Raw genomic sequence first — 12477 nt, 5'->3', positions numbered from 1 at the left:
TCGATAATTGTACACAGTACTGAGCAGGGCCCAATATGCAGGAAGTAGCTGAAGGACAGGCCTCTTAGGCTATGTAGTGGTAAACTCAGTGCCGCAGCGTGCTCGCACCTACCTCTTATGGCTCCTCCACGGCGGACAAAGATGGCAGCACTTCCGATCTGTGCTCAGCGGAGCCACATCGGGGGCAGCAAGGCAGAGACTCTTCCTGGCAATCGATGCATATTGTCTCAACACCCCCCACGTTAAGAGGCTCATGAGGCACATCATACTATGACAATAAGTTCGCCAATCGCAGATACCTCCTTGACTGTTGATTGAGGTACAGATTGGCCTTTATTTATATTTATCACCTTTCTGTAGAATACAGATTTTGGTAAGAAAACGTGAGTAAGGTGGGGATTTATGCACCGCGTCCTGAAGAACGAGTTCCACTCTGAAACATGTTGACGCACACATGAGGTGATGTACATTATATTACATAAGAACCTCGCAACACACCATTTTAACAGTACCAGCCCGGGGCCCATTACAAATTTTTCAGTACACCCCACAATCCAGGCACTTTTTAACCATCACATTAAACACTTCAAACCCCACTACTCACTTACATTCATAAACACCCTCACACACACCTCACATAGTCTGAGTAAAAAGTGATCCCGCGTAGATGAAGGTAGTAGCACGCCGCATCCCGTAGAGGGGTGCGAAGACCCCAATGATGAAGCATGACACCAAGGGGCCTTTTGGTGTGTGAGGGGTATTTAAAGAACACTACGTGCTCCCCACCACTGTAGGGACCACTCATACCCACCAGTGGATTCCAATTGTTTATAAAACAGATCAGATTGCGGCAGCGCCATTGTCCTCACAGTCTCGAGTGCAGGCACTCACCTCGCACAACTAGTCATCAAGGCGAGAGGTGCCTCGTGGCAGGCCGCCCACCGCTCCTTCCGACCTTCAGGCCCGCACGGCCTCAGTGTTTCCTGGCTGACGTATCCGGGTGCGATGATTGTGCACAGCACTGAGCAGGGGCCTGGATTCAGGGAGCAGCTGAAGGACAGAATCCATCCGCAGGTAGTGTAGGGGCACAATCAGTTCTGGAGCACACTCATGCCTACCTCCTATGGCCCCACCACCGTGTGCGAAGAGGGTGGCAGCTCCATCCGGCAGTTATGGAGGGTTGGGGATGGTGGTTTTTCAAATCCTGACAGCGGAGCCCATAGAAGAGTTGGCGGGTTGGGGCGCTCATGATGTACAGCGGGTCCTGGTACTCTCTATTTCCAACCCCCAGTCCTCACCCGCAGCCAGGCACTCGCATGATCTGTCCGTTTCGGAGTGGGGCGCTCCACCACGTATTGTCGCCACCAATGTGGCAGCTTGATATGCCACAGGTCAGACAGCCACTGCACCAGTGTCTTCTCAATCTCAGTTGTAGGCGCTCGCCTCGCACAGTTACCCCCAAGTAAAGAGACACCTCGCTACAGGCCGCCTACCACTCTTGTGACTCCCATGCCCGCACGGCCTCGGCGTTTCCTGGCTGACGTAACTGCAGTGCAGCACCAGATTTGACTCACAGCAGCCCACTCACAGCTTCCGCGGTCTCTGCAGCTTCTGCACTACGGGCTGTGTTTGCAACAGCGGTATCCCTGATGGCAGCAGGAAAGCAGGTTGTTCTTGGTGACGTCTGATTTGAACAAAGGCATCTCAGGATGGGTTTGATGAATATTTCCCTGCTCGGCAGCCTCACTGGTGTGCGTCCATCTTGGTCGCACGGCACCTAGCGCCCCCCACTGCAAAATAAATAATTCAAGTATTAATAGAAGAAATGTCGACACTAGAAGATAAAATTAAAAAATGTAACGCTGTAGAAGAAACTAAGAAGAAGCTTGAGGAATTAAATCTGGAGGGTGATTCCTATAGTGAATATCTACTCAAACGAAAAAAAGATAAATTGAGGAAGGATATAAGGTTCTACTCCAAAGAAAAAGCATACCCATATCTCAATGAGCATTTCTATTCTGATGCTCAATATCAAGAATCAAAAACATATGTACCAGCATCACCTAAACATAAAGTTACTACGTTTTCAGATATGTCCGACTCAGATAATGAGTCAAGTCCCCATAATACCAGCTATGGCTCAGAAAGCTATATCAAACTTTATAAATAAATAAAGAGCAGGGTATCCACATTATCAATCAAAAGGTCAACCTTTTTTAGGGAGATGAGGTCCTCGCAGGGGCCCTTGGAAACTGAGGTACCAGTCCAGGTTCCAAACAAATTACAACTGCAATGAATTCCCACAGAACAACCCCCAATACTTAGTAACACGAAATGCCCAGTATTAGCGAACATAGAATCCATATCCATCTTCAACCTATCTAAGAAATCACTTACTAAACCTGAAATCACACTTCTTTCAAAGGGCTTATCATTTGTACCACACACAAAAGCTGATACGTTCAAAAATGTAGAGGATATTACCACCTTCTTCCATAAAATATTTTTACATTTTTGGGGGGAAAATAGATCAGGTTCGGTCTCCAATGAAGACAACAAATCAGGCCTACGCCCTGTGTCCATTTTTACCCCAACTCTGGAACAGGTAGGGCCGGAAGTAGGTATTTTTGATCAGTGGTGATGACCAAACTCAAAAAAATCACTAAGTTTATTCCTAACCCTACCCCGAATTTACAAAGAGAAGAACTTGATGTATTGAAAGACTTGAAGGACTTAAAAAACCATCACAGTAAAGAGTTGTGACAAGGGTGGTGGAACTGAGATTTTAGATACTGAAACATATATTGACAACATGTATACCCTTCTAAACAACCTCATGCACTACAGAAAGATCACTTCGGATCCCACATTCAGAGATAAACATAAAATACAAATTCTCCCCAAAAATGCAGTAGAGTCGAATATCATCTGTCAGCAGGAAAGTGACTACATGAATATATCGGCTCCTCGTATGGCAAGTGTCTACGGGGTTCCGTAGATTCGTAAGGATAGTAACAACCCTCCTTACAGACCCATTGTTACTACGATAGGGTCTGTTACAGAACACATATCCATATATATAGACCAAACACTGCGCCCACATGTATCAAAAACTTTATCACATGTCAGAGATACCAAAAACACGATTCAAAAGATAGAGGGACTGCCTTTTAATAGACACAGAGATACCTTGGTATCTTTAGATATTGAGTCCCTTTATAGCAATATTCCCCAGTTAGAAGCACTCACAGCTGTGGAGCAGTGTATCTTGACCTACTCAATTGACTGTGATGTACTATTCATCATTGATTTGCTAACAGTTGTTCTTGATGAGAACACCTTTGAATTTAATGGGGACCTATTCAAGCAGGTCAAAGGCGTCAGTATGGGGGCATCATGTGCCCCCACGGTGGCAAATATTTACATGGCGTATTTTGAGCATCTCTATATATACAATGAGGTAGCCCCTTTTTATGAGTCGCTACATAACTGGTCGCGGTATATCAATGCTATTCTATTTATTTGGAAAGACGACCCTGAGAAGCTCAAAGATTTTCTTAAATGGATTAATCTCTGTGATACTAACCTGCGTTTCATAGCAAATATTGGAGATCACAGTATAGAGTTTCTAGACATTGAAATAAAGGATGTAGATTCCACTTTGGAGGTAGATCTCTACATAAAACCAACCGCGAGAAACACATTATTGCATTTTTCGAGTTATCATCCAAAAATGCCAAAGAGAAAGTATTCCCATGGTATAGTTTTTACGTCTTCGATGTAATTGCACCAGTGTACATGATTTTAATCTCAGGGCGATAGCCATGAAACATAAATTCATGGATCGCGGTTATCCGAGGAGATTGGTAAGAGAAGCATATAAAAGGGCTCACTTCTATGACCATGACCATATATTATAAACCAACATCAAAAAGGAGCCGGCAAAATTGGTCTGTGTCACTAGGCAATCAACTTTCAATGACAAAATTTGGCAAACCATCAATGCACATTGGCACATACTTAAAGTAAATGCTAAACTTAATACTGCACTTCCATGTCCCATGTATGCACACAAATGAAACAAAAACTTGAGAGATCTTGTGGTTCATTGTAGAATCAAAACCAAACCCGCCTTCATACAAAACACTATAGGTGGTAGTCTCCCCATTACAGGAAACCATAAATGTGCTCATTGCATTGCTTGCAATGGAGCCATTATTACGGACAAATATACTTACCAACATAAAGAAATAAAACTTAAAACATTTACAAATTGTAAAACTGATAATGTAGTATATTTTTTACTTTGTCCCTGTAACAAGGGCTATATCGGTGAGACCTCGCGACAATTTTCCACACGTCTAACAGAGCATCGGTCAGCTATTAAAACAAATAAAATGATGGCACCCTTGGTTAAAGATAAAGAAGACGAGATACGCTGGTTAATTTTGTAGAAAATTGACTGTAAAAATTATCAGGAATCTGAAACTGTTAGGAAGTGTAGAGAAGGCTTTTGGATTTTTTCATTGGATACACATGTTCATGGTTTAATTTCCAAAATTCCATGGGATCAAGCAATACTCTATAATAATTAGACTGTGACCCTTCTACTAAGTTGTAAATTGTGAATTCTCCTATGACTTTAATCCTGTTTAACAGCACAAATATTGAGTTTTGTCATTTTCATAGTTCTGCATACATACTCCATGCATAGCTGTTTTATTTCGGCACCCTTTCTCACCAGGGTTATACTATATTAGTAATACATCTTTGGGTGCATGACCATTTGGTTTTCTGATTTATTCAGTTTACCTTAGTTTTAGTACACATTATGTGATACATCATGTGACTATACGATCAGTTTTTTTTTTGTTGATGATCCATTACATTTTCTACGCCCTTTCGCAACCAGTGGTAGTTTACCTCTTGCCTCATTTTTGAGGTTAGGATTTTTGGGTCCTTTTATTATAGCCTTATAGCCCGCCGTAGAGGGCTATACCGGTTATTAAAGGCCCTCTCCAGCGTTAAAGGCCCCGACCGAAGGCGAGGGCCTTTAACAAGGGAGAGGGACTTTAATAGCGGTATGCCCATCTACGAAGGGCTATAAGGCTATTAGAACATTCTGTCACTAGAGGACAGTATGTTCTAACAAAAAAAAAAGCCTTTTGGAAGCGTGAGGGGATTGGAATCCCCTCAGGCTCCCTGAAGCCTTTGTTCACAGCCAGAGCTGTAAACAAAAAAACATTGGAATGTTGGAGCTCCAGGCTTATACCAGCCATTATAAGCCCGGAGCACTCCATTGTTTTCAATGGAGCTCCCAACATTCCAATGTTCTAATATACCATTTTGTTCTTTTAGCATTTGCTAGTAGCAATTTGTTTTGAGTTCTAGGGTAACGCTTGAACCTTCTACCCGTTCCAAAATGTCCGCTGTTTTTTTAAACCAATATCAAGTTCCGGCTTCGCAGCTGCCTTGATCAGCTGACAGTAATGTGTTCAGAGATCGAGGTCTGCCAATTCCAATCTGACCCCCTAGAATCCTGCGAATACCTTGGTATTAAGGTGAGAACACCAAATAATCAAAGCTGCAACTTGCACGCATTCTACCACCCACCAGGAGAGAACGCAAAGTTCACAGAGCAACTGATGGAGATCATAACGACCAACTCTAACTCGGAGGCCAATAACATATTCCTGGGCGACTTTAACCTCCACTGGGATGACGGCAATGACAAACTGGTCAACTCGCTTAAAGACTTCCTCAGTGAGCTAAAACTTATACAATCATGCAACCAACCCACTCACTCACATGGAGCGACCTTAGACTGGATTATTTCAAGAAAGGATGAGGCATCAATCCTCGCTATAGACCCATGTGATTGGTCTGACCATCACATCATAACATTCGCGATACCTACAATGAAAAAGGGCAGGACCGTGCAACCACGCAATCTCAAGAAACTGATCAGAGACACAAAAGAGGCTAATATTGAACTACTGGTTGAAAGGTGTGAGACAGACCTGAAGCCACCCAACAATAAGCAAAATGTCAATGAGCTGACGGACCACTACTTAACCTCGATTGGTAATATCATCAATGACACCATGCCCCAAAAACTGAAAAAAGTCTCAGAGAAACCAAAAAATCCTTGGTTTAATGAGTCATTGAATGAGGATAGGCGCAAACTGAGAATGGCCGAAAGGAAATGGAGACAACATCCCTCCTCCCCTGAACTGAAAGCCCTCAGAAAAACAAGAAAAGAATATAACAAAAGGATAATCAACTCCAAAAAAGAATTTATCAGATCTGAATTGGACAGTGCCTTAAACAGACCACGAAAGCTCTTCGAGATTTTAAAACAACAGTCAAATAAACTAGCCAAAACGGTTCAAGAGAAGACAAAAACACCCATAAGCTGCGAGGAATTCTCTGCATTCTTCACGGAAAAATCCAAATTGCTAGAAGTTGAACTCACAAATGCAGCAACTAACCTTATGACCCTTCCTCCACCTAAAAATGAGGCCAATATCTCAGCAGAGGGTCTCCAAACAAAAAATAAGGCAAAATGGGACACATTTGAATTATACGACCAGGGAAAAATCGCCAAAACGCTGGCGGAACTTAGACCGAACAACCACTACCAAGACCCTCTACCGGGAAAGTGTGTAAGAGAAATCAGCCACACTCTAGTTCCGATCTGGACCGATATAATAAATGCCTCACTTGCACAAGGAACCCTCCCTGACTGCCTAAAAACAGGGCAGGTAATGCCCATCCTCAAAAAACCTACAGCTGACGTAACAGACCCGAACAACTATCGACCAGTGACCAACATCCCTCTACTGGCCAAACTCATTGAGAAATGCGTGCAGGGCCAACTAAGTCAACACATCGCTAAATTTTCGCTACTTGACGATTGCCAATCAGGATTCAGAACAGGGCACAGCACTGAAACTGCGATCCTGCATATTGTTGATGACGCCCTACAAGCCCTAGACCGAAATCAAACATGCTTACTGATCCTCCTAGACCTGTCATCAGCATTTGACACGGTAAAACACGAATTGCTAATGACCAGACTACAAGACAGGATGGGTCTGTCCGGAAACGTGCTGAAATGGTTCAATTCTTTCCTACAGAACAGGACGCAGCGATGACTGGTTAACCAAGCAATCTCCTCCCCGAGCCCCAATGCAATCGGGGTTCCACAAGGCTCAACGCTATCCCCAGATCTATTCAACTTGTATGTAGAACCTCTCACGGAGATCCTTCAAAAATCACAGGTATCCTATCATATGTATGCAGACGACACGCAACTATACATAAAGATTGCCTCCCTTGAGGACATTGACCTAATGAACAGAACACTAAAGAGAGCTTTGCGATGGTTAACAATAAACCATCTGAAACTAAATGCCCAGAAAACAGAATTCCTGCTAATTTCACCGACAAGGAGCCAATCTGAAGTTAAAGAATGGACTAAACTGGTGACGGCGCTAAATTGCACCCCGACCCTAGTTAACTCAGTCAAATCACTTGGAATTACACTAGATGAAAACCTCGACATGAAAGATCATATTAACTCAATGGCCAAGAGCGCCCGCTTCCACTTGAATTACTTAAGAAAAGTGAAACCCTTTATCTCAGAGTCGGATCTAAAACTGGCTATCCAATCACTAGTCATCTCGAGGATCGAATACGGCTGCACCACATTAGCGGGCCTACCGAAAACATCCACTGCACCACTAAAAGCCTGCCTCAATGCAGCGGCTAGACTCATTACGGGAACGAGAAAATTCGATCACATATCCCCGCACCTGAAAGCACTAAACTGGCTACCTTACGAGGCCAGAATTCAAATGAAGATGGCCTGTATTACACATAAAGCGGTTCACTACAACATGCCTAGATACCTAGCCAAGAAACTTAAGCTATCAGGGGGTAACAGAACAACCAGAAGCGCAAAAGAGTTACTACTACGACCAGCCTTTTTCCACAAGAAAAAGACCTACAACCGAGCAGTCTCCGGAGCCGCCCCCAGAATCTGGAACTCACTCCCTCCAAACATCAGGACGATTCAAAATACAATGACATTCAAACGAGAACTGAAGAGCCACTTGATGAGTAAATACCCTACATAGAAAATTAAGATTACTGGGACGATCACTTACAATATTAGAGGGTGTTCCTCGTCATGAAAAATGACTGTTGCCGTGTTCAAGCTGAGGCCAGACACCTATAACTATATCTCACAGACAAACTTTATAACCGCTACCTCACTGTATTTATCTATCCATTTTATCCTGACATGCACTGGAATGCCTTATAACCCTACCCCACCGAGCTAGGTTTGCTATTCTGACCCGAGCCAAGCCTGCTCGACATCTAATGCTAATTGCGCAGACAAAAGGAGTATATATATCTAATCACGTCATTACAGTACACTGCCTTCTACCTCATATCTATTTGTTATTATTAATGCTATTATAATGTCTATATGTAATTTCTTTCCGTGTTAAGTATCTACTGCTAATTGCACAGACAATAGGAATATATTTATCTAATCACATCTTTAGAGTACATTGCCTTCTACCTCATATCTATTTGTTATTATCAATGCTATTATAATGTCTATATGTAATCTCTTTCCTTGTTAAGCGCTCTGATACCCACGGGTCTTGTCCGCGCTATACAAAACTCTATAAATAAATAAATAAATAAATAAATTGGGACATTTTAAATTTCACACTTCACTTTCACGAACCAGCTCCGCAGTAACTCTGGCGTTGCAGCACACTGGGGTGGCATTCGGCCACTCCCGGTGGGGCCCAATGATGAAGCATGTCACCAACTAGTGGTGAGTGAGGGCCTTCTATAAAAACTTACATGGTTTTTTCTATATTAGCACACTTGCTGACAAACTTACCTGGTTTTGTCCTAAAAGTCACTCAGTGACGCTCCGTTGTTGTTTATATATTATTAAGAATAGGGGTATAGGAGCGCCTTTTTTCCTTCCCTTACTCTCTTGTTGATACAAACCACAGAGAATATATGCACACACTCTCCGTGAAGTGTTCATAGAGTGACAACCATCTGGATATTTGTGCCCACAAGAGAGGGTTCAGGCACAGGGAGTGATAATCGGCGCTAATGAGTGGTTCCGTCACACAAAATCGCTGCTCCCGGCAGCATTCATGGCACGCTGGTGGCAGGGTTCGATAATTGTACACAGTACTGAGCAGGGCCCAATATGCAGGAAGTAGCTGAAGGACAGGCCTCTTAGGCTATGTAGTGGTACACTCAGTGCCGCAGCGTGCTCGCACCTACCTCTTATGGCTCCTCCACGGCGGACAAAGATGGCAGCACTTCCGATCTGTGCTCAGCGGAGCCACATCGGGGGCAGCAAGGCAGAGACTCTTCCTGGCAATCGATGCATATTGTCTCAACACCCCCCACGTTAAGAGGCTCATGAGGCACATCATACTATGACAATAAGTTCGCCAATCGCAGATACCTCCTTGACTGTTGATTGAGGTACAGATTGGCCTTTATTTATATTTATCACCTTTCTGTAGAATACAGATTTTGGTAAGAAAACGTGAGTAAGGTGGGGATTTATGCACCGCGTCCTGAAGAACGAGTTCCACTCTGAAACATGTTGACGCACACATGAGGTGATGTACATTATATTACATAAGAACCTCGCAACACACCATTTTAACAGTACCAGCCCGGGGCCCATTACAAATTTTTCAGTACACCCCACAATCCAGGCACTTTTTAACCATCACATTAAACACTTCAAACCCCACTACTCAATTACATTCATAAACAACCCTCACACACACCTCACATAGTCTGAGTAAAAAGTGATCCCGCGTAGATGAAGGTAGTAGCACGCCGCATCCCGTAGAGGGGTGCGAAGACCCCAATGATGAAGCATGACACCAAGGGGCCTTTTGGTGTGTGAGGGGTATTTAAAGAACACTACGTGCTCCCCACCACTGTAGGGACCACTCATACCCACCAGTGGATTCCAATTGTTTATGAAACAGATCAGATTGCGGCAGCGCCATTGTCCTCACAGTCTCGAGTGCAGGCACTCACCTCGCACAACTAGTCATCAAGGCGAGAGGTGCCTCGTGGCAGGCCGCCCACCGCTCCTTCCGACCTTCAGGCCCGCACGGCCTCAGTGTTTCCTGGCTGACGTATCCGGGTGCGATGATTGTGCACAGCACTGAGCAGGGGCCTGGATTCAGGGAGCAGCTGAAGGACAGAATCCATCCGCAGGTAGTGTAGGGGCACAATCAGTGCTGGAGCACACTCATGCCTACCTCCTATGGCCCCACCACCGTGTGCGAAGAGGGTGGCAGCTCCATCCGGCAGTTATGGAGGGTTGGGGATGGTGGTTTTTCAAATCCTGACAGCGGAGCCCATAGAAGAGTTGGCGGGTTGGGGCGCTCATGATGTGCAGCGGGTCCTGGTACTCTCTATTTCCAACCCCCAGTCCTCACCCGCAGCCAGGCACTCGCATGATCTGTCCGTTTCGGAGTGGGGCGCTCCACCACGTATTGTCGCCACCAATGTGGCAGCTTGATATGCCACAGGTCAGACAGCCACTGCACCAGTGTCTTCTCAATCTCAGTTGTAGGCGCTCGCCTCGCACAGTTACCCCCAAGTAAAGAGACACCTCGCTACAGGCCGCCTACCACTCTTGTGACTCCCATGCCCGCACGGCCTCGGCGTTTCCTGGCTGACGTAACTGCAGTGCAGCACCAGATTTGACTCACAGCAGCCCACTCACAGCTTCCGCGGTCTCTGCAGCTTCTGCACTACGGGCTGCGTTTGCAACAGCGGTATCCCTGATGGCAGCAGGAAAGCAGGTTGTTCTTGGTGACGTCTGATTTGAACAAAGGCATCTCAGGATGGGTTTGATGGATATTTCCCTGCTCGGCAGCCTCACTGGTGTGCGTCCATCTTGGTCGCACGGCACCTAGCGCCCCCCACTGCAAAATAAATAATTCAAGTATTAATAGAAGAAATGTCGACACTAGAAGATAAAATTAAAAAATGTAACGCTGTAGAAGAAACTAAGAAGAAGCTTGAGGAATTAAATCTGGAGGGTGATTCCTATAGTGAATATCTACTCAAACGAAAAAAAGATAAATTGAGGAAGGATATAAGGTTCTACTCCAAAGAAAAAGCATACCCATATCTCAATGAGCATTTCTATTCTGATGCTCAATATCAAGAATCAAAAACATATGTACCAGCATCACCTAAACATAAAGTTACTACGTTTTCAGATATGTCCGACTCAGATAATGAGTCAAGTCCCCATAATACCAGCTATGGCTCAGAAAGCTATATCAAACTTTATAAATAAATAAAGAGCAGGGTATCCACATTATCAATCAAAAGGTCAACCTTTTTTAGGGAGATGAGGTCCTCGCAGGGGCCCTTGGAAACTGAGGTACCAGTCCAGGTTCCAAACAAATTACAACTGCAATGAATTCCCACAGAACAACCCCCAATACTTAGTAACACGAAATGCCCAGTATTAGCGAACATAGAATCCATATCCATCTTCAACCTATCTAAGAAATCACTTACTAAACCTGAAATCACACTTCTTTCAAAGGGCTTATCATTTCTACCACACACAAAAGCTGATACGTTCAAAAATGTAGAGGATATTACCACCTTCTTCCATAAAATATTTTTACATTTTTTGGGGGAAAATAGATCAGGTTCGGTCTCCAATGAAGACAACAAATCAGGCCTACGCCCTGTGTCCATTTTTACCCCAACTCTGGAACAGGTAGGGCCGGAAGTAGGTATTTTTGATCAGTGGTGATGACCAAACTCAAAAAAATCACTAAGTTTATTCCTAACCCTACCCCGAATTTACAAAGAGAAGAACTTGATGTATTGAAAGACTTGAAGGACTTAAAAAACCATCACAGTAAAGAGTTGTGACAAGGGTGGTGGAACTGAGATTTTAGATACTGAAACATATATTGACAACATGTATACCCTTCTAAACAACCTCATGCACTACAGAAAGATCACTTCGGATCCCACATTCAGAGATAAACATAAAATACAAATTCTCCCCAAAAATGCAGTAGAGTCGAATATCATCTGTCAGCAGGAAAGTGACTACATGAATATATCGGCTCCTCGTATGGCAAGTGTCTACGGGGTTCCGTAGATTCATAAGGATAGTAACAACCCTCCTTACAGACCCATTGTTACTACGATAGGGTCTGTTACAGAACACATATCCATATATATAGACCAAACACTGCGCCCACATGTATCAAAAACTTTATCACATGTCAGAGATACAAAAAACACGATTCAAAAGATAGAGGGACTGCCTTTTAATAGACACAGAGATACCTTGGTATCTTTAGATATTGAGTCCCTTTATAGCAATATTCCCCAGTTAGAAGCACTCACAGCTGTGGAGCA

This window comes from Lissotriton helveticus, chromosome 8 (genome assembly GCF_964261635.1).
Source record: "Lissotriton helveticus chromosome 8, aLisHel1.1, whole genome shotgun sequence".
Classification (NCBI taxonomy): Eukaryota; Metazoa; Chordata; class Amphibia; order Caudata; family Salamandridae; genus Lissotriton; species Lissotriton helveticus.
The sequence above is the reverse complement of the archived record's forward strand: the minus strand, read 5'-3'. Positions refer to the sequence as shown.